This window comes from Narcine bancroftii, chromosome 1 (genome assembly GCF_036971445.1).
Source record: "Narcine bancroftii isolate sNarBan1 chromosome 1, sNarBan1.hap1, whole genome shotgun sequence".
Classification (NCBI taxonomy): domain Eukaryota; kingdom Metazoa; phylum Chordata; class Chondrichthyes; order Torpediniformes; family Narcinidae; genus Narcine; species Narcine bancroftii.
This window is the reverse complement of record NC_091469.1, coordinates 257,775,430-257,797,374: the sequence shown is the minus strand read 5'-3', so window position 1 is coordinate 257,797,374 and position 21,945 is coordinate 257,775,430. Positions and strand designations below refer to the sequence as shown.

At 43.4% G+C, this 21,945-nt stretch overlaps 2 long non-coding RNA genes across 6 annotated transcripts in view; both read right to left on the bottom strand.

Annotated features, from left to right (window-relative positions):
• LOC138742064 (uncharacterized) overlaps positions 1 to 21,945 on the bottom strand; it is a 312,510-nt gene that overhangs the window by 220,121 nt on the left and 70,444 nt on the right. The window lies entirely within an intron of this gene.
• The window catches only part of LOC138742094 (uncharacterized), a 67,960-nt gene continuing 47,481 nt past the window's right edge, over positions 1,467 to 21,945 (bottom strand). Inside the window, exons 3-4 of the long non-coding RNA XR_011343945.1 lie at positions 9,995 to 10,054; positions 1,467 to 1,551 (exon numbers count right to left, since the gene is read on the bottom strand). This is a non-coding gene — a long non-coding RNA (uncharacterized lncRNA). The remainder of the gene's footprint in view (positions 1,552 to 9,994; positions 10,055 to 21,945) is intronic.

Here is a 21,945-nt window from a genome sequence, read left to right as displayed (position 1 = left end):
TAAGCGGAGAAGGGGGGAAGCGGAGAAGGGGGGAAGCGGAGAAGGGGGAAGCGGAGAAGGGGGAAGCGGAGAAGGGGGGAAGCGGAGAAGGGGGAAGCGGAGAAGGGGGGAAGCGGAGAAGGGGGGAAAGCGGAGAAGGGGGGGAAGCGGAGAAGGGGGGGAAAGCGGAGAAGGGGGGAAAGCGGAGAAGGGGGGAAAGCGGAGAAGGGGGGAAAGCGGAGAAGGGGGGAAAGCGGAGAAGGGGGAAAGCGGAGAAGGGGAAAGAGAGAAGGGGAAAGAGGAGAAGGGGAAAGAGGAGAAGGGGGAGGAGAGGAGAAGGGGGAGGGAGAGGAGAAGGGGGAGGGAGAGGAGAAGGGGGAGGGAGAGGAGAAGGGGGAGGGAGAGGAGAAGGGGGAGGGAGAGGAGAAGGGGGAGGGAGAGGGAGAAGGGGGAGGGAGAGGAGAAGGGGGAGGAGAGGAGAAGGGGGGAGGGAGAGGAGAAGGGGGGAGGGAGAGGAGAAGGGGGAGGGAGAGGAGAAGGGGGAGGGAGAGAAGAAGGGGGGAGGGAGTGGAGAAGGGGGAGGGAGAGGAGGAGGGAGAGGAGAAGGGGGGAGGGAGAGGAGAAGGGGGGAGGGAGAGGAGAAGGGTGGAGGGAGAGGAGAAGGGGGGAGGGAGAGGAGAAGGGGGGAGGGAGAGGAGAAGGGGGGAGGGAGAGGAGAAGGGGGGAGGGAGAGGAGAAGGGGGGAGGGAGAGGAGAAGGGGGGAGGGAGAGGAGAAGGGGGAGGGAGAGGAGAAGGGGGAGGGAGAGGAGAAATGGGGGATAGCGTCAGGAGCTCTGAGCGTAGCTTCTCTCCGTTTTCTGGGCACTTTGCTCCTTTCCAAAAAGTGAATGAATGTGCGGTGTGACGAGGAAGCGGGATCTGATTAGTGTAACAGTAGTTGAAAGTAATATCGAAGGCAGAGCAGTCTGTCGGAATCCCGCATCTGGCTTCAAACCGGTTGTATACGAAACTGCATTTTCTTTGAACCAAAAAATGGATGCATGACTAACCAAACATTCATACTTTTTTTAAATTAAAAATCTCTAGGTATTCTAACAAAACGGAAATGTTTATCTGTTGAATTAGACAGAGCACTGGGGAAACATGTTTGTGACCACATATCGCAAGTGTTCAAGCATTTCTGTAAATGTGGGGATGACTTGTACGAGTCTGCATGTGTGCGCACTGTCCGGCTATCTCCACCTGGGGAAATAGCAAAGGAATTACTTTCCCGAGTAAATATGAATGTGAAGTGGATTGGCGATCAGTATTGATTCTGTAGTATCAACAGTGGGCGCATATGTTCTGATATCACGAGAGAGGGCCATTTGGAACGTATTGGAATGTATCATCTCAGTACATTTCTTAAGGATTAACGGTGTCCAATGTGACATTCCTGTCACTATTAAGATGGTTTTCAATAAAGATTGTGGAGGTCAACTTAACTGTTAAGATTTCGATCAAAGAACACTCTGATTTTTGCTTGCCGCTGGGAAGCTAGTTCAATCTCAACCATTCTCAAGATAGCGATGCTGTTCCACATAATATAAATGAAATGACACTATTATCTACAACATATGGTAAGAAAGTTTGCCTACTTGTAATTTAGATCACTCTCCCATGGCATGAGAAAATGAACAGTTGGGAGCAGTAAATCACTCAGTGTTCCCTTTATTCTGTTAACTCACTAATCTAATGCATCTGCTCAATACCCTTAGACCTGGTCGTATGTAGTGGAATTGGTCCGTGAGTGGCTACAATGCCATCTATTGGGCAGGTTGAACCACGTAGGAACACCGATTTAAGGACCCGCAAGCATTTTTGAAGAGTTGTGAATCCAAATATAGGGGACTAGATTTAAATCTGTGCATAACAAGAACCTAAAACATCAATGAAATCCTATTTCAAACTGTTTGACAGTTGGTTGAGGGTACGTGTACTGTTGCAATAATAGGGATGTATGTCTGCCTTACTTCCATCTGCCCAATACGATCATTCAACTCCAAAGAGAAGGCGAGTGTAAACATCAACTGACCACCTTATCTGCAGTATTTTCCAAAGATTGATTTGAACCCGTCTTGCGCAAGAGGGGACAAGTGTCATAACTGCGTTATGATTGGCGACCATTCCTTGATGTTCTTTGGAGTCGAGAATGTGTACAGCATGAATAAATCTTGAGAGACCCAGGCACTATGTTCAAGTTTGGAATTGAATCGATATGTATTGCCTCGGGCATAGCCAATGTTTGGAGCTTTGGAGACAAAACACGTCCAACGCTGATTATTCCAGCACCATGGACAGCAAACCCGCAGCCCAGGCCCTGTCCCGAATGAGCCCTGCAGAAGAACCAAATTATATGAACCGCATTGTACTGAGCGGAAGAGATTCGGAGGGAAAAAAAAATCAAAATGATGTACTAATTCAGAATTAAGTTTGAGAAGGCCAACTCATGGACAAGGTTAATCTGATATTTATTTTGTTTGTAACGTTGTAGGAATTGTCCGATTCTGAATTTTCATGCAAACTGTTTGAAAATCAGATGTACAAATCATGAATACAAAATGCCTGAATCAATTCCATGCGATGAAATTAAAAACAAGTTTAGCCCTCTTGTGACCGGTTCTCTGCGTGCTTTATAAAAGGACGGCCATTAAAGTAGGGTTGTGTGCGAAAATATCACTTCGAAAATAATTTGCTTTAAAATGCGACCATCGAACATTACAGTATGGAAACAGGCCCATTCGGCCTGTGCTGGACCATTTTTTTGCCTAGTCCCACAGATCTCCCCTCCATCTCTCTCCTTAAACGTTAAAAGTGAGCCCTCATTTACCACCTCAGTTCGTTCCACTCCCACAATTCTGTGGGAAGTTCCGCCTCACATTCCACCTAACCTTTTCCCTTTGCACTCTTAATCCATGTCCTCTGCTTTGTATCTCATCTACCCTCAGTGGGGGGGGGGGGGGGGGGGAGATCTATATTTACTGTCTATCCCCCTCAATTTTAGAAAAAGAAGAAACCGTACAGCGCAATGCAGGCCCTTCGGCCCACAAAGTTGAGCCGAACATGTCCCTCCCTCTAAAATACCTGTCCCCTTATTCTTCTACTTTCATATTCGCTGAAAATTTGTCACCGTTTCGGCACAAAAATAACAAACAATAAAGAGAAAACTTTTCTTTCCCTCAGTGTTCAGAATATGGAACCCCATGTGGGAAACGAAATGGAAAAGAACTGACGTGAGATGAGGCCAAGTTGGAGCGCGGAATAGGACATTCGAATAGGTTGCGTGGCGTTTGATCTTTTTCTTGTAAATTTGCTGCAAACTGAAGTGATTTTCATTAGTACTACTCAATTACACGTCTTACAAATGTGAATCCCAATAAGTAACAATGTTTGTAGGTAATTTCTATATAACCCAGCAATTTAACTATTATTCACTTCACCCCCCCCCCCCCCCCCATCCCCCTCCACACACACACACACTTTTGGGAACTGGGAACTTGTTGCGTTGTAATCCTAACATCATCGCATTTGAGAGATTGGTTTTGTTGGTGGTTGTGGAAAACGGCCGGATACAATGGGAATTCGAGCTCAGATTTCAGTTACTGGTTTAGCCAGAGTCTTGTGTTTGCTACCAGAATTGTGAAAAGATCACCGTCAGTATTCATTTGGAATCGATAACTCGTGTGTAGAATTGGAATACAATCAACGTAATTTATCCCGCATTAAAGATAAAAAACAAATCAATGGACACCCAGTTACCACAGCCACCAAAATAAAAAAAATATATATATACCGCCTTGTTACATGGAGGAATTTCGAATTTCCTCAATGAGAGTTCACCGCGTCCAGCATCCAGATAGGCGGAAAATGCTGGCAATATTCAGCGACATTCGTGAAAAGATGAAACGTTTAACTCTGTTCCTCTTTCAACAGATGCTGTCGAGAATGCTGCGTTTTATTTCATTCAGCTCCATTTCAGATTTCCAGCAAACTGCAGGACTTTGGAATAGTGTTATCCCGAAAGATGCAAACATTATAGCTGGCATCTGCAAATGTCAAATAGCGGATCAAATCCCGTCCGTCAACTCACACCAGTTAACCCCACAAACGGACTTCCGAACAGTTTGCTATCAGCGCACCGCCGTCGTTATTTACAGTCCCTATGCTTGGTTCCCGCGTTAGGCATACAAGTTCTTCTGTCGATCTGCCTTGCAGTTTCTGCGCGATACCGATTCCCTGTTGCTATGAAACTGTAAGATTGTACAGTAAACCGCGGGGATAGTGTCAAGAAAGGGAGCTTTGGGATTTTCTGTTGTTTAGGTTAACCTTTGTTTGATCGATTCCATCGATCTTCCCATCAGGGTTAGGAAGGTGTGTGTAACCCCTTTTTTTTGTTACCGAGACTATAAGAAATCGATACAGGAAGAAGTTTCCCTCCCTGAATCCAATGGTTCCATATCCCTCCACCTCCTCATCTCCCGGGCCGAACCACTGAAGCACTTTAGCTCCACCTTGGGAGTTAGTGGTTGTTGAACCCCAGGGATATCACGCCGGATCCTCTAATTTCCATTCATGTTCAATGCCCTAGTTCTCGTCCATTCTTATCTCGACTAAATTCGCAGGCTTGAAGATTAAACCATAGATATAGAGCTTGTAAAAGCATGCCGGAGAACAGACATACGTGATTTAATTGTGCATTATTGAAAAAAGGGCGTCATCAAAATTCATCAGTTGAACAAGTACAATTCGACCATCCACGTGAACCCCAGCTTGACAATTTTCAATTCAAAGTGGCCTCCGGGGTTTAATGTACATTATAGCTATGAGACTGAGTGGCTTCATGGTGATTGGTTGTATTTGCATTACATCACCTTTGCTGGCTTGCCGGTATTTCTATGGTTTGAAAATAGATAGTCAGTGCTTGGTGGAGCAGCATCGCATTTTGCTGAGCTTCAACTCGCTCTTGGAACGCAGGTTAACTAACCACTGCTCCCATTACCAGCAAATAAACTTGGCTCCTCAAATCCAGTAGGGGTGGGCAAATCCAAACACTAGAGGCAGATGACGGTCGGAAGAGAATCGACAGACATCAAAAGTGCATGAAGATTGCCCTCCACCTGACAGGTAATGACCTCGCTCGTTAACCCCACCTCCTGAAGTTCATGATCAAACACTCCCCAGGATTGTGACAGCGTCTGAGAAAAATCATCCTTGTATCATGAGGTGACTAAAGATTTCTGGTAAGCGAGACTTCATTGTAGTTTCAAGTGATATCTTAAAGTTGCCTTTATTGCGAAATAGGTTAGTACTCAGTCATGGACTCAGTCATAGTACTCAGACCCGGATGGGTCACGCTAAACGGCGGTATTTAGAATTGACACTAGAGTTTGCTTGAAAATCTTGCTCGTCTCACTTTATATTCTACTTCTGTTACTTGTGTGATCGTAACCAAATTGACGATTTTTGTTTTGTAAAAAGTCGCGAAATGGTGTACATTATTCCTAAACGGGCACTGATTTGAGCAAAGAGGAGTTCTCCGTCATTTCTTAAGATTGACCCAATTTCAAGTCAAAACAAGCCTATATCGAAACGAAGGTTTGGGGGGAGGGGGGGGGGTTTAAACTTCAGCTCGGCAAACACCAAGGTTGGTTATGAGCAAATCGTATTTATAATAACCCATAAAAGATAAATATCCAAGTTATATCTTTAGCTTCACGCTCTTCAACCAACGTTCTAACAATGTTAGGGAAAATAGTTATAATATCCAAATTATCCTGTTCAAAAAGAAACGTCAGTTGAAAGTCCAATTTACACAGTGTTAAGTGAATTAGTTTCCACTCTGAAGAGTGAATTATTGGGGTTCAGTTAATCATGGTGGAACAATTAGAGCAGTGAACAGTAACTGGAGTCTGCGGTCCAGGTCATTAAAACTTCAATATCATTACCAATTAACACACAATATGTTTAAAGTTCTCGTGAAATCCTAGACTGTTACCCTGAAATTATAATAGATATGCAATATTCATAACAAAACAAACCAGTTCAAAACGTAATTTCTCATTCGAAATTGGCATTGGAACTAATCTACCAGAAAATCGGTAGATTTTCAAACCGGTCCTTGATCAACGGCTCCAAGCAATAAGTGAACTAAAACAAGCTGCTCGCTTCCATAAAACGCGTAGAACCATCCCCAAGCATAATAAGTGCTACCGCGAAAACGGCACATCTCCACTCGTAAGTGGACAACCGATTGTTGAACCGGCTGTTCAACCACAGGTCTAGCCTCCAGCCAAATTAGGTTAATACGAAAGAATTGAACCGAGACAACTTTATAGCTAATCAAACCGCGGCAATTCATTGTACATGCGAAAGGGTCACACTGTGTGACAATATTGAGAATTGCCACTTGTATTTAAGGCTGAGAGTGAAAGGGGTCTAAAGAGTTAGGGTTTGAAAGGCGATGGGGAGAAGGCAGGGGAGTGGATCAGCTTACGATGGCGGAACGGACCCGAAGGGCCGAATCGCCTATTCCGCTCCTTTATCGTAACATACTTTTACGATTCAAATAGAAAAATAAATTCAACAAGTCTAACCTTACTCCGAACGCCTTCAGGGGTCTATTGCTTTTTTTAAAACCTTTAGTTGGAGAACAGGACCTCCAACCGAACTCGTGTGATTATTCCATGAATTACTCCAAAACAAGGCTATCGTGCGCTAGCACAGGTGCAACAGGTTAAGCATGAAGGAATGATTAACTCATTGAACACATGCAGCGTGTGTTTATTAAATACCCATTTAGAACAAATTCATGAACCTTCTGTTTTAATTTCGGACACCTCTGTTCACAAAACTGAAATACAAACGCAGGAAAATTACTGGGCGTGACCGGAGTTCACTTCCTATGGGTTGAATCTTAGTTTCAAACTTTTGAAACTCTAGAGACGAACCATAAAATAATGGTCAAGTCTGGAAATTAGTGCATCATTCTGGAACGTCCTGCAGATAGATCAATGGGAAGCCCTCGCTGTGATTGGGCAAATCGAATCTACTTAAATGCATGTTGTAACCAGCATCCTTATCGATTTAACAATTTATATGCATCTTGTGTTGATGGTATAGCCCCCCCCCCCCACCCCCGCCGCCTACCAGCAAATGAAATACATACTGGAGACGAAGTGCTCTAGTTCCAAAGCAAATCAGATTTCCTGTTTCATGGTAACCCTGTGATCTGGACATTCCTGGGAGGGAAACGAAATGTGGGAAGGATCAGTGGATGGCTGGAGGGCATAGGCGTTGCGCAAACAGTGCCGTTGTCTTCAGATAATGGCCAGCTCGCCTTCATACTCAATGTCGGGTGCATCTTCATTAGACGCTTCCCACGTCAGTCCCGAAGAAGGCTGAATCTCTTGGACAAAGAAACCCACCACTAATAGGGAGAATCTATAGACCTTCTTCCTCGAATCCTTCAGGCATAAGTATTCATTCCATTGTCAATACGTTGGCCTCTTCTGCGAGTGACAGTTTTCACACACCATTAAATGGATTGCCTTGTAGGAAAAGGTATGTGAGATGCGGCCATGTAGAATAACTGCGGCTTCAAACGAGAAAAGGAATGGAAATGGAGCGGGGGAAGTGGGAGTAGAATGGGAATATATTACAACCTCCAACCCCAAATATATTTGGCATCGTATGGGTTGTGAGAAAGGAGTGTATGTTCACAAATGTCAGGGAGGAAAATCCTGTCAGAGAAAATAGTGACCATGGCATATTTTGGAAAACCAGGACTATTAAATTGGACGAGAGCACGCGCTTTTATGTTTTGTTTATGTTATAGCATGGTTAATTATAATAACTACCTAAGTATTACTGGAAGGCGGGTGGAGTAACTTGGGCGGGCTGGAGAAAGCGTTTGATTATCGGTGGGACGATTTTTTTTTCAAGTAACGGGGTGCTCAAGCCATAGTGTCGAGCGGTGGCGATAGTTTGACCACACCAATCAAAAAAGACAATGAGGAAATGTTTAACTGCGGCAAATTTGGTTGAAGATCGATCCAAGGGAAGGTGAGCACTGATGACAAAAAAATGAGAAAGGAAAGTGGGGGGGGGGGGGCAGACTTACAGCAAAGTGTTTTACTCAGACCCCAACCTTCCGTGTGCATGAAGATGGGTCTGTCTTAATTCGAAGGCTGCGCCCACATGCCATAGACCGAGACCAATCTGCATGGACAGGAAGGGAGAGCAGTCCGGGCGACTCCAGGTTCAGGTGGGAGTACAGTACCTGCCCTCGCCTCGCTCTGGACTTCCAAAGTTTCTGTTTTGGAACGGGACGGATAAACACATTCTTGAACCTTCTCATTTATAGAGATTTTCATGATCGAATAGTCTTCCTTGATATCTGTTTCTTCTGCTTGGCAACGCTTCCCTCAATCGTGGAATTCCGCAACCCACACGCTGGACGCTAACATGCTGTTATGAATTCACCGGTTGCCATAATGTTACCTGTCTATTTCTGTTCGAATCCCGCACTCCTGTGAGTTTCCAGCGTTTGGGATGGAGAATTAGTTTTCTTGTTCCTTTAATTATGCAACCAAGGAGAAGGTTGTACCAGCCCGACAAGAGCAATGCAATTGGTGCCACTCCCTCACTTTTCCCACTCTAAATGTAATTTTTAACCTTTCAAACATTTAACCCTCTGCTCAATTGTTTAAGCAGATCGTCTCCCTTCGCCTCCCTCATTCTGAGTAATGCCATCAAGTCTTCTTTGGGAACAACGCTGCACTTTACAGCCCTGCCCCCGTTCATGCCATGCCCGAGTCCCGGAACCACTCCCTGCGCGAAACCTTTTGAACCCTCCTGAAAGATTTCATGCGCTCTCCAAAGTATAATTCCCAGAATGGGACTACTCAACAGGTCTGGCAGCTTCCGTGACGGGAGAATCTGGTGACGTTTCCGGTCCGGGACTCTGCAATGATGAAGAGTCCTGGGCTTGAAACATTATCGCGATGCTGCCCGGCATCCTGAGTTTTTTCGCACATTTGCCATTTTTAGTTCAGATTTCATATTCCATATAGGCTTATAGATATTTCTTGCAACATTTGAAATCAATGCTTTTAAAGTCCAGAGTCTGATATGCTTTCTTGATTTATTTGTAATAGTGCCTTAACCTGCAGGTCTGTCTCTTCCAGTATCCTCGACTGACATTATATTATCTCCCCATTCTCTTTGCCTAAATGTTTCACCTGGCAATATTATCCATAGAATTGTATATCTAGGTGTCAAATCCTTGTCCTTCATTTAATGCTATCCAAACAAAAAAAAATCTCACTGCTATTGCAAGGCAACAAAGTGGATCTTAGTGAGAATTAAGAAAGGTTTGAACTGTTGGTCAGATTTTTTTTTCTTTTGCAAAGAAAAAGACCTCAGGCTTTGTAAAATTACTTCCTGATGGCCAGGAGGATGGAGAGGGAAAAAAAACTATAAAGTAACAGTAAATGTAAATAAAATAATTATGCAAACAAATCAATAGGAAAAGAATGTGATTGATCAAGAAGGCTAATGAAGGACTCCAGTTTTTCTTTGGAAACAGGCAGCATGGCAGAGGCTAACACTTTGGTAGGGATGGCCTGACTAGTTACCCATCTCTAGCCAACTCCAATGGCCTTAACAGTGACCTCAGAGCAGGGCACAAGCAGAAGTCAAGGTGATCACAACCATGAATTTTTATATATTTAGGTCCTTTTACAGGAATAAATTACCATATTTACTTGTGTAACAGTTGATCTTGTGTAACAGTCAGCTCCCCCTTTTTTTGGCCCCCAAATCACATATTTTCCATATATCCCATATAAAAGTTGCCCCCCCATCTTATTTTTTGGATCTAACCATCCACCCATTCGAGCTCCCAACACCCTGACCATGACCCATCACCCCGGTTGCCCCCTATCTGATATCCCGATGCCCTGAATGTGGACTTACCACCCAGTCCTGGCCATTCGAGCTCTCAACACCTTGAACAATGCAGGTACTTATCACAGTCTATAAAAAAGGAAGCAAAGAAAGAAGAGAAGAACTTACAAGGAATGAAAAAGGAATTGAAGAGGAAAGCTAGATACATCTTCTCAACCTGGACTGTTCATGAAGAATTTGTCCAATAAATATGACCCCAAATCATTCACCACAAAGCTCACACTTTGCTTTTCCACAGATGCCGACCAGCACATCTGCTTCCAGGCAATGCAACAATGAAAGCTAATGCAACACTAACATTTATAAATGATTTAATCACCTTTGTGTATTCCACATACCTTTGGCTATCTTAGGTGCTGTGTCCCTCTACATTCTCCTTTGAGGTCTGTGATCCACAGCCAAGATAGCAGCAGTTTCAGTATACACATGAACAGATAGAACTTTCCAGACAGAAGCATGAATTTCCACCATGAGACCAAGAATTTAAATGGTCTTTTTTAAAATAAAAACCCCAAAACCTAACAGATGATTGAAATTTGCAATAAAAACAGGGAATAATGGAAATACTTAGTAGGTCAGGTAGCATCTGTGCTGAGAGAAACAAGCAAAAGTGGCTGAGAGAGAGAGAGAAAATAGTGGTCTTATTAATTGCAGCTATTTTTGAGGTGTTAATAGAGCAGAGACACAAGAGATGTTTGGAATCTGGTGTAAAAAGTGAGCTGCTAGAGGAACACAGTGCGTCAGCCAACATTTGTGGAATCAAAGGAATGGTCAGCATTTTCAGAAGCTGCCTCACCTGCTGACACCCACTAGCAGCTTATTCTCTGCTTCAAATGAGAACAGAGGTAACAGAGCCAACCTTGAATTACTACAACAATGAGATACAAAATCCTATAGTTGCTGGAAACCTCACATAAAACAGAATTGTGGAAACACTCAGCAGATAAGACCACAGTTTGTGCAGAGAGTGTTAAGGTTACAAATTGATGGTCTTTTTGCCAGAGTTAGGCAGTTTTGGGGCCCCCTTCATGTGTTGGAATGGAAGTTGAAACATAAAACCTGAAACTGCCACCTGCTTGAATCTGCTGTCTAGCTTTATACTGGAAGAGTTGAGTGCAAGCTTTTTGACTGGCACTGACTGCAGGATGGATATTGACTGGCACTTCCTGACTGCAAGAGGGATTGGTTGGGGCTGTTTAAAAGATGTGTTCAATAATGGTTTCTGACACAGTATATATGGACCAGCCAACAAGAAGAGAGGGCATACTGGATCTAATTTTGGGTAATAAACCTGGTCAGGTGGCAGACCTCTCGGTTGGGGGAGCATTTTGGTGAGAGTGACCACAACACCTTGATTTTTAGCATAACTATAGATAAGGATGAAAACAGACAAATGGAAAAGTGTTTAATTGGGGAAGGGCTAATTATGATGGGATGAGGCAAGAACTAACGAGAATAAATGGGAAACAGATGTTCAAGGGTAAAAGGACAAAACTAATGTGAAGGCAGTCTAGGGACCAATTGTGCTGGGTTCAGGATAGGTTTGTCCCACTTGGACAAGGAAAAGGGAACTGTGGTTGATAAAGCTGGTAAGGCAACTAGTCAAGAGGAAGAAGGAAGTGAACATTAGATATTGGAATCAGGAAACAGGAAGGGCTCATGAGAAGTATGTGGTAGCCAGGAAGGATGAAGGAGAACCTCAAGGAGTTCTATACATATGTGAAGAACAGAAGGATGACAAGAATGAAGGTGGAGCTGCTAAAGGAGGCAACATGTGCCTGGAGGCAGAGAAGGTTGGGGAGGTCCTAAATGAATACTTTGCTTCAGTATTCACAAGAGAAAAGAACCTTGATCACGGTGAGGTCAGAATAGAACAGGCTTGTGTGCTGGACTAAGAGGAGATTAAGAGCTAGTGTTGGATTGTCTTAAAAATATCAAGACTGTTGTCCCCAGGGCCAAACGCTACAAACCCCAGGTTGCTGTGGGGGAATACATAGCTGGAGCAGTAGCTATGATCTTTGAATCCTCTTTAGCCACAGGGGAGGTGCCAGAGGATTGTAGAAAGTTGTCCCCTTGTTTAAAATAATAATAGGGAGAATCCAGGGAATTATAGACTGGTGTGTCTTACATCAGTGGTGTGCAAACTATTGGAGAGGATTCTTAAGGATAGGATCTATGAGCATTTGGAGAAGTACTGTCTACTCAAGGACAGTCAGCATGGCTTTGTGAAGTTGGGTCATGCCTCATAAGCCTTAATTAAGGTTTTTGAGGAGGTAACAAAAAAAGTGATGAGGGTAGTGTGGTAGATGTGGTCAATATCTCAAGGTCCCCCCCATGAGAGACCCATTCAGAAAGACATGAAGCATAGGATCCACGGAACTTTGGCTGTGTGGATAAAATAAATTGGCTTGCAGGTAAAAGCAGAGAGTAGTAATGAAAGGAAAATATTCTGCTTGGAGGTTAGTGACCAGTGGAGTACCGCAAGGATCTGTTCTGGGACCTCGCTCTTTGTGATTTTTTTTTTAAAATTATAAATTACCTGGATGAAGAGGTGGAAGGATGTGTCTGTAAATTTGCAGATGATACAAAGGTTTGAGGAGTTGTGGAAAGTTACAAGAAAATATAAACAGGATGCAGAGTTGGGCAGAGAAGTGGTAGATGAAGTTTAATCCAGATAAGTGTGAGGTGATCCATTTTGGAAGGACAAACCAGAAGGCTGAGTACAGGGTTAATGATTGGTTTCTTAAGAGTGTGAATGAACAGAGAGACCTTGCAATCCAAATCCATGCATCCCTCAAGTTCGCCACACAGGTTGATAGGATAGTTAAGCGATGCTGGGCCTCATTAATAGAGGGATTGAGTTCAAGAGTAGAGAGGCCATGTGGCAACTTTACAAATCTCTGGTGAGACCAGAGGTGCAGTTCTGCTGAAGCTCACTGGAGCGCCACTCACACACCTCACCAGGCCGCTCCAGCATCTCACCGAGCCTCTTAGGGGGCACTCTGGCACATCACGGAGGCAGAGGCACCTCCCCTCCCCCCCATTCTCAGCAGCGCCCCCATCCCCCACCATTCTCAGCAGTGCCACCCCACCCCCCCCCCCCACCCTGTTCTCAAGTTTTGACAAATCTCCTTGTTGCCATTTTGATGAGCTCCAGCACTTAAAAACTTTTTCACTGCACCACTGGATGAGACCACACTTAAAGTATTACAGTCATTTCTAGTCACTTCATGACAGGAAGGATGTGGAAGCTATGGAGAGGGTGCAGAGGAGATTTACCAGGCTGTTACCTGGATTGGAAAACAAGTTTTATGAGGCAAGGTTAGCAGAGATGGAATTTTTCTCTTGGGAGCGTAGAAGGATGAGAGAAGACTTAATAGAGGTCCACAAGATTATGAGAGGCATAGGGTGGACAGCCAATGCCTTTTTCCCAGGGCAGGACTAGCAAACAGCAGAAGACAAAGTGAGGGAGGGAAGTTTAGGGGAGACGTCAGGATTAAGTATTTTACGCAGATAGTTGTGGGTGCCTGGAATGCCTTGCCAGGGATGTTGGTGGAGGCTGAAACATTAGGGGTATGTAAAAGATTCTTTGACAGGCACAATGGAAGAGAAGTAGAGGATTATGGAGTTGAGAGGGTTTAATACTTTTTAGTAAGGAATATATGGGTCAGCACAACATTGAGGGCAGAAAGGCCTGTACTGTGCTATAGTGTCCCATGTTCATTGGCCATGATGGTCCTTCTCCATGACCATGCAGCTCTGACATTGCTCCTAATATTCCTTGGTGCACACCCAATAATCTTTTGTAGTCTGCTCTCTGAAAATGTCTATCTTATACCATCCAGCACAGTAGCACAGCATGTGATGTTGTTGCCTCAGAGCTCCAGCAACCTGGACTTGGTCCTGATTTCAAAAGCTGTCAGAGTGGAGCTTGCATGTTGTTCCTGTGACTGCATGAACATTCCTTGGCTATTACAGTTTCCTCCACGTGCCAAAGACCTGCAGGTCGGCAGGGAAATTGGCCACTGCAAGTTGCCCCTAGTGTGTAGGAGAGTGCCAGAACCTGGGGGGGGGGGGGGCAGGGGGAGGGAAGTATTGAGGGGAATGTGGGGAGAATAAAATGGAAATAATGCAGGATTCATGTCACTAGTACTTGATGGTTGGAGGGGGCTCAGTGAACTGACGATGCCTGCTTCACTGCAACATGACTCTGTGAAAACAGGACTCCTATGTGATCATAATCTCCAGGAAATTACCCTGGCCTCAAGTGAAATTTATATAATTGTGAAGCAATATTTCAGCAGGAAGTATGAGAATATGAGCTCAACTGCACAATGTTAAAGTGGTTAAAGGAGCAGAGAAACCAGGGGTGGAACCCACCAACAGGTCTGCTTCCAAAGTCATGTCACTTAAGTGTCAGCATCTGAATTGATGGCAACAAATGAGAAAACAAGTGATAGTGTTTCATAAGTCACATTAAGATGAGATTCAATTTATTGTCACTGTCTAGTACAACTAGCAACGAAACATAACAGGTCTCCGTATACAGTTAGAAAGCTGCCTAACAATACAGTACTACACAATTAGTTACTAGAGTTTAGACATGATATAGCAAGTCAGGTTGCAACCGATGTTAAAATGTCTGCCATTCATATGGCAAAGAATGCTTCCCTTAATCTTGGATTACATGCGCCGCCATCACAAGTCAGCGACTCTCTACTGACATTAAGGAGCATATACACCGCACAGTCACAGTTCGTGGAGCCTCCCGAACTTTGGCATCAGCTGCTCCGAGGCCCAGACAAAGCAAATATAGTCTCCACGAGGGCCAGGGTAAAGCGTCTCTGCATCATTCCATCTTGGTCGCACCAGACGCCTCACCGGCTCTGCTGATCCACCTTCAGTCCTCGTCTTCCAATACCTCAGTGATGACCCAAAGAAGTCTGAAAACTACCAAACCAAGCAGCTTGACCCCACTCCACAAGGCCGCATCCGGAGCTCCAGCGACGGAGCCCTTCCTGTTCTTCCATCTATTGCTCTCCCGTCACTGAGTGGCCAGTGACCTTTTTGCCTGGGCTTTAGAAAGGCCACTGGCCACTCAAGTTGTGCAAAGAGGAAAAGCAAAAGGTACTTCCTGCAGTTTATAAATCAGTAGAGATTGTGTGATGAGAGACGGGTAGAAGTAGAGAAAGAATGGTATGATTTAATTATATTAATGCAGGAGGCTAACTCCCAATGATTCATTTTGTATTGTGGTCAAGTAATTTGGCAGCTCCGTCTTTCCATTCTGGCCTTTCAAGTGAAGCAACTCTTCACGTATATCCACAGGACGGATTTACTGCATCCGGTGCTCCTTTTGTCGCCTTCTCTGCATCAGGAGATTGCTTCACTGAGCATCTCTGCTCCGTCCCCAACAACAGCGACCTCCCAGTAGCCAAACATTTTAATTCCGAGTCAAACTCCCATGTCTGTCTATGGCCTTGTGTACTATCCATGTGCAGATTGGAGGAACAACATTGAGGGCAGAAAGGCCTGTACTGTGCTGGGCACCCTCCAGCCAGATGGCATTAACATAGACTTTTCTGCTTTCTGCCAAACCTACTCGCCTTTTCTTTCCCCTCCCCTTTCCTGTTTTTCCAGTTCTCCCCTCCCTTCCCTTCCCCACCCAGCCATCCCTCCTCCCCCTCATTGCTGCTGTCCCCTTCCTCCTTTCTCCACCTATCATCTGCCTTTGCCACCCCTCCCCCCTCCACTCTTTTGTTCAGCATTCTCTTGTACCTCGAGCCTGAAAAGTCATTTATGTACTTTCACCTTTGCTACATAAAGGAGACTGACCTGCTGAGCTTCTCCAGAATTTTGTGTTTATAGCTCCATATTTAAGTCGTTTGTATAAAAATGAAAAGGGCAAAGGTTAATCTCACATTATGAACCCTGCTAATGCTTTTCAAAGGGGTCTGGTTTACAAATTTACTTTTGCTGATATTGGACAACATGATTTGGCATTTAGAAAAAAATTGCAGGCTAACCAGTGAAATTGAGCATTGATTTGTTAAAGGCAATTTGGGTTTGACTAACATGTTTCAAGCTCTTTGGAAAAAGCAATGGAGAATATTGATGTGGGGAATCTGGTAGAGTGTGTGCAGTTAGGAAAATTATTTTATTGAATGTCAGTGTAGACATCGGCAAATTTTAAAGTGCATCACATTGAAAGAACAGTGTTGCAATGTTGTCTGGAGAGCTGACAGTACTGGAAGGATGCTTCTCACTGATTAGGACCAGCACTCTTTTCATTATTATTAACCTGGATTGGGGTGGGTGGGTGGTGGTGGAGGTTCAGGGGTACAATTTAAATGTCTGCAGATGAGAGGAAACTGAGTAATGCAGTTAACCGTAGGAAGAAAAGCCACAGAATTCAGAAGGAGATCACGGAACCAGGAAAATAATTGGGAATACAATGGATGAAATGTAACCCATTTCTGCATGAAGCAGCACATTTTGGTAGGAAGAATAAGGATATAACATAAATTGTACAATTTTAAAAAGGCTACAGGACAAGAGACATCTGGGGGTATAGGCAGGTAAATTTTGAATGTTGGAGGATGTGAAGAAGGCTGTGAGAGAAGCATATGGGATCCTTGTCTCGAGGGTGTAGAGTCTGGAAACAAGAAAAAAGAATCCTGTACCATTCATGAAATAGCAAAAAGGCTGGAATGTGTTGTTAATTCTGGCTAATTATTAGGAAGGATTGTTAAGGATCTGGAGTAGATTCAGAAAATATTTACCTATACTATCATGGAGACAGCTATTTCTGAACTATAGGGCAGGATAGATTATATTATGCTTTATATTGTATATGGATGTGTTTTAAAGGAGATAAATTGTGGGTTTTTTTTTAGTTAGTCACAAAAAGATAGAAACACTTCACAACAAATCTCATTTAAAATGTCAGAAATGTTCTCAAACCAGACAGTCCAAGCTCCGAGTGCCTTTGCAAAACCTTTGAATAATACCTAAAGAGACTTCACAGGTCGGTGTTAATTGGACATGCTGTGGAGTGCTGGATTATTGTTTTCGAAAGCAACAGATGAATGGCCTTGAAAATTGGGTCCGGTGTTGCAGTCTGTCTGCATACAATTCTAAGAGGGTCATGTGGTTTTCCTCTGGGTGGGATTGGAACATGACAAGCTGGCAAGCTTGTTTGAAACCCCATTTTGAAGACCTGTTGTGAGTTCTTAGTTCAGCCTGTTCAAAGCCCTTGTGGTCTATACAAGAGGAGATGGCTGGCTGTGTGGTGGTTTGCCTGAGATAATGGAAACAGAAAAAGAACTCTGTGATGACCTGAAAGAAAGAGGTTATCATATGGAGAACTCAATGGAGCAAGTTTCTTGGGCAAGACACTGAAGTGGCTGATCAGAAGGAATCCGTTTGTGTCCAACAAGCAACAAATCTCTCTCTGAAAACCAACAAGAACCTTCCTGAGTGGTAACCATTTACCTTTCAAGGACCAAAGCATAGTGAAGATTCATATATGTTAAATTCTGTGCACAGTATAAGAAGTGCCTGATATTGATGAACTTGGAGGAGTGAGAAGTGAGATTAGACTGTGAATTAAAGAACTTTTCTGAACTTATACACATGCGCTTAGAATTAGAAGGGGGTTGTTAATAGTAATAAGTTAAAGTTTGACCCTGTTTTCATGTTTAAAGATAATTAAAACAACTTTTGTTTAAATAACCATTTGTATTGGTGAATTTCTATTGCTGCTTGGTTTTGGGGTCCTCTGGGGTCCATAATAAATTTAACACAAGTGGTTTTTGAAGTGCCAGTTGATGAAGTAGACAAAGACTATGTGGTCAAACAATAATCATGGCTTTTATTAGCAGAAACTCATGGTACAATAATGAAAGACAATAGATGCATATACAGTTGTGTCCAAGGGGAGTGTCCTTAACAGTAGAGATAATGCACAGCCAATGTTAGTACAGCAAGGCTCGCCAGAGGGGAGACAGGTAGCTTGGCAGACATTCACCAGTTTTCAAACTGCCCCCCTTAAACTCATATTCTACCTTGAACAATCCCTATGTCACAGGTGCTCTGTGATTAGTAAGAGATTGCTTAAGGCGGTATGCGGGTGGAAAGAAAAAGTTTGAAAACCACTATTTTAATCACACCTAATTGACTCGTTGTGTGTCCGGTTTCAGAACTCCAAAGGAAATGGGCCAATGTCAATTTTTCTCAAGCAAAATATTTCAGTAACAATTGGGTCTAGAGCAGTGGTTTTCAACCTTCCCTTTCCACTCAAATACCACCTTAGGTAATCCCTTAATTATCCCAGAGCACTTATGATATAGGGATTGCTTAAAGTGGAATGTGAATTTAGGGAGGCAGTTTAACAGAAGACATCATGTGTGAGTTGGTCTGATGGAATTAATAAAAGCAATAGTTATTCCAGTGGTGATGGAGTTGGGAACTAGAGAGCACAAAATGTAGATGGTTGTAGAAGCAACCAAAGGCAACCTGGGAATCGCAATTTTGCATTACTAATTGCTGTGGTTTGGACGCACTACTTGTAAGGATAGTGGAAGATTATTTCATTGGAACAGTTAAGAGAAGAGTGGATCAACATAGGAAAGCTTATAGGGCTGTGGCAAAGGCCAGAGGACCAAAATTAATTGGTGAATTCTACTGAAGAGTGGCCACCTTTGTTCAATAAGATTCAGTAAAATAAAGATCTCCAATAATATTTGTTCTCTGAAAGCATCAGACTGCTATGTAATAATATTTTCCTTCTGACAACAAATAGAATTTTTACATTTGGGAGGTGAACCGATTTGAAAGGCAAGCTTAGCAAGTTCCAGTTTGTTATCACTGTGCCTGTGATCACTTGAAGTTGCTGTCTAATTATTTATGTAAAAGTGTGTACAGTTAATGTCACATTCATAGGGGTCATCTGCTGTATCTGGTGCTCCCATTGTGGTCTCTTCTGCATCGGAGAGACCAGATGCAGACTGGGCTATCACTTCATTTAGCTCTGTTCTCCACAATAATGGGGATCTCCCAGTGCCAACGCATTCAAATTCCCTGACACATTCTCATGCAGACATGTCAGTCCATGGTCTCGTGCACTGCCAGATTAAGACTACCTGCAAATTAGAGCAACACTGCACATTCCATATGGACACCCACTAACCAAATGGCATTAATTTCCACTTTTCAGGATTTTGTGATGCACCTCTCCCCTCCCCCACAGCCGTCTCTCCCCTTCCCTTATTCCTACTTCTCCTTTCCTCTAGCTTTGTCCCTCTCTCTATCTTTCCATCTGTCTCCTCTCTCTAGCTCTGCTTTCAATGAGCTGGTCCCTCTCCTGATCAATTCTCCCCTTTCCTCTCCTGTCCTCCTATCCTTTTGTCTGTTGTTGGCTGGCGCTCTTCCTCCTGCCCTTTCTTCCCTTCACCACCCTTTTTGTTCAGGTGCTTGCCTGCTTTTTCCACATACCTTGAAGAAACGTTCAGGCCCTAAATGTCAGTTAGATAGGTATAGTATATAGTATTTGTCTTTCATAGTCAAAGATGATCATGACTTCAAAGTCAAATGAAAGATCGGTGGCTGTGGGTCCGGAGGTGACTGGTGAGGCCAATCCGGGCCCTGAAGGGCCTTGCATACAGCATGCTTTCATTGCACCTCAGTGATGCGCCCGACCTCAGCTGCATGGGCTCCTGTGGTGATCTTGCTGCGCCAAGCTGGATGGTCGAGGGCAAACATCTCCCACGTGTTGATGTCAACACCCGGGCCTTTGAAGGATGCTTTGAAATTTTTCTTCTGCCCCCCCACCCACCCCAGCTGAGTGCTTGCCCTGACAGTTCTCCGTACCGCAGCTGCTTAGGCAATCAGCTGTCTGGCATTTTGACCACTCGTCCAGCTCACCTGGCTTGAGCTTTCAGCAGGAGGGTGTAGACGCTGCAGAGCCCAGCTCGTCCCAGGATTTCTGTGTCGCTTTATGAAGGTAAGAGCATTCCTGAGAAACTGTTTATAAACCGAACATTTGTAAAGCAAAGACTCTTTGAGGCAATTTTCGTAAAGGTGTAAACCCATTATAATTTCTTCATAAAAGCGAGCACGGGTTTCTTCGTTTAAGCGAATTTTCATAAAGTGAGTATTCATAAAGCGGGGTTTACCTGCATCTTTAAGTCCCATGGACGCTGCGAGACCTGCTGAATTGCTGCAGCGTTTTTATGTTTTTACTACAGTGTCTGCAGACTTTTGTGTTTCTCTACAGTTAATGCCACTAACATTTCCAGCATAACTCCAGCAAGTTCCTCAAGGAATCGATGAATGGTGGCATCTCCATCAATCTTGAACAACTCCTTCAAGTTGAGATAAGTTCCAATTAAATGTTTAAATGCAACTTCAGCCTTAATTTGATGCAGCTGGGCACATTTCCAAATTAACTCCAAGCAAAACAAAGATTCCAAAACAAATCCTGATCCACAAAAAGGTCCCTCCTTTAGTGACATTAGCTTGTATTCCACATGATTATTCTTCCCAGTCTGTGAGCCTGATTTCTGTCCAGAAACTATTCTGCTGAGCAGTGCTTCTTATCCCTATCTGGAATGGCCCACTAAAAACATTGATTTCCTTTGTGCTGAAAGATAATTTTACAGAACAATGAGCCTGGAAATTGCTCTTCTCTGGAAGTAGGTTAGCCCCAGTCAAAAAAAACATTTTGCCATTCACTCACATATCAAGGCCAGTTCCTTATATAAAAGCAAACACAGAGCTGGCAGCTAATTATATGCAACAAGCTCTCTACATCTGAAAATTCTTTTCTCTTTGAATGGCTATTAGCAATTTTTTGCATTTTGCACATCAAAAATTGACAAACCAGGATCTTTCCAACTTTAAGGCATGTAAAGTCCAACTAAATTATTTGCTTTCCATCTAGAAAACAAAAGTGTTTTATTTACAATTTTAAATAGAAATTGTCATTATTTTATTTACATGCATTAGTGTCCAATATCATCAAGAAATCACAGCTGATGTTTAACAGCTGGACTGTAATTGTATTGGGTTCTAATTAAAAGTATAGACTATGTAATGTTCATTTCTTCTGTATGGTTTAAGGAGCTCCTGAAAGTAAAATAATGCAATACTTTCCAATGAAAGCTGCAGAAAGATGAAAATAAAGGTTATCATTAACAATCATGAGGAGACAAACAGCCGCTATTAATATGATCAAACTACAGAACACGACAGCTCATAAACAGCTCCTCTGGCCCAGCTAGTCCATGCTAAACTATTATTCTACCTAATTCCATTGGCCCCTCTACCCCACCCATCCATGTATCTATCCAAATTTCTCTCAAATGCTGAAATCGAACCCACAGCCACCACTTCTGTTGGCACCTGTTCCACACTCTCACCGGCCTCTGAGTAAAGAACTTCCTCCAAACGTTCCCCTTTCACCCAAAAGATAAAATCATAACCAATTCGGCCTATCAGCTCCTCAAGTCCCAGCAACATACTTGTAATTTCCTCTGGAACTCTTTCAATCTTATTGATCTCTCTCTCTCCTATAGGAAGGTGAGCAAAACGGCAACAATGTTCCAAATTTGGTCTCATCAATGTCTTTCGTAGAACTTCAACATAGCATTCCATCTCCTGTACTCAATACTTTAATTTAATGCAGGCTAATGTTCTCTTTATGACTCCATCTACCTGATAATTATTATTGATATTTCATTTCGTTCATCTTCAGGATGTTGGTTTTCAGGATTTACAACAGATAAGAATATGCCCTGTGCCTTTGCACAATCCTATCACAAGCAGAATTGGACTGTCACAGATTAATTCAGGAACAGATGTAGCATCTCGAGGTTTGGAAATATTATCTCCGTACCAGGAACAATCCTTGAATCCCACCATAGCAGCTGGAGAACTCAAATAACTTAAATTCAAATAAT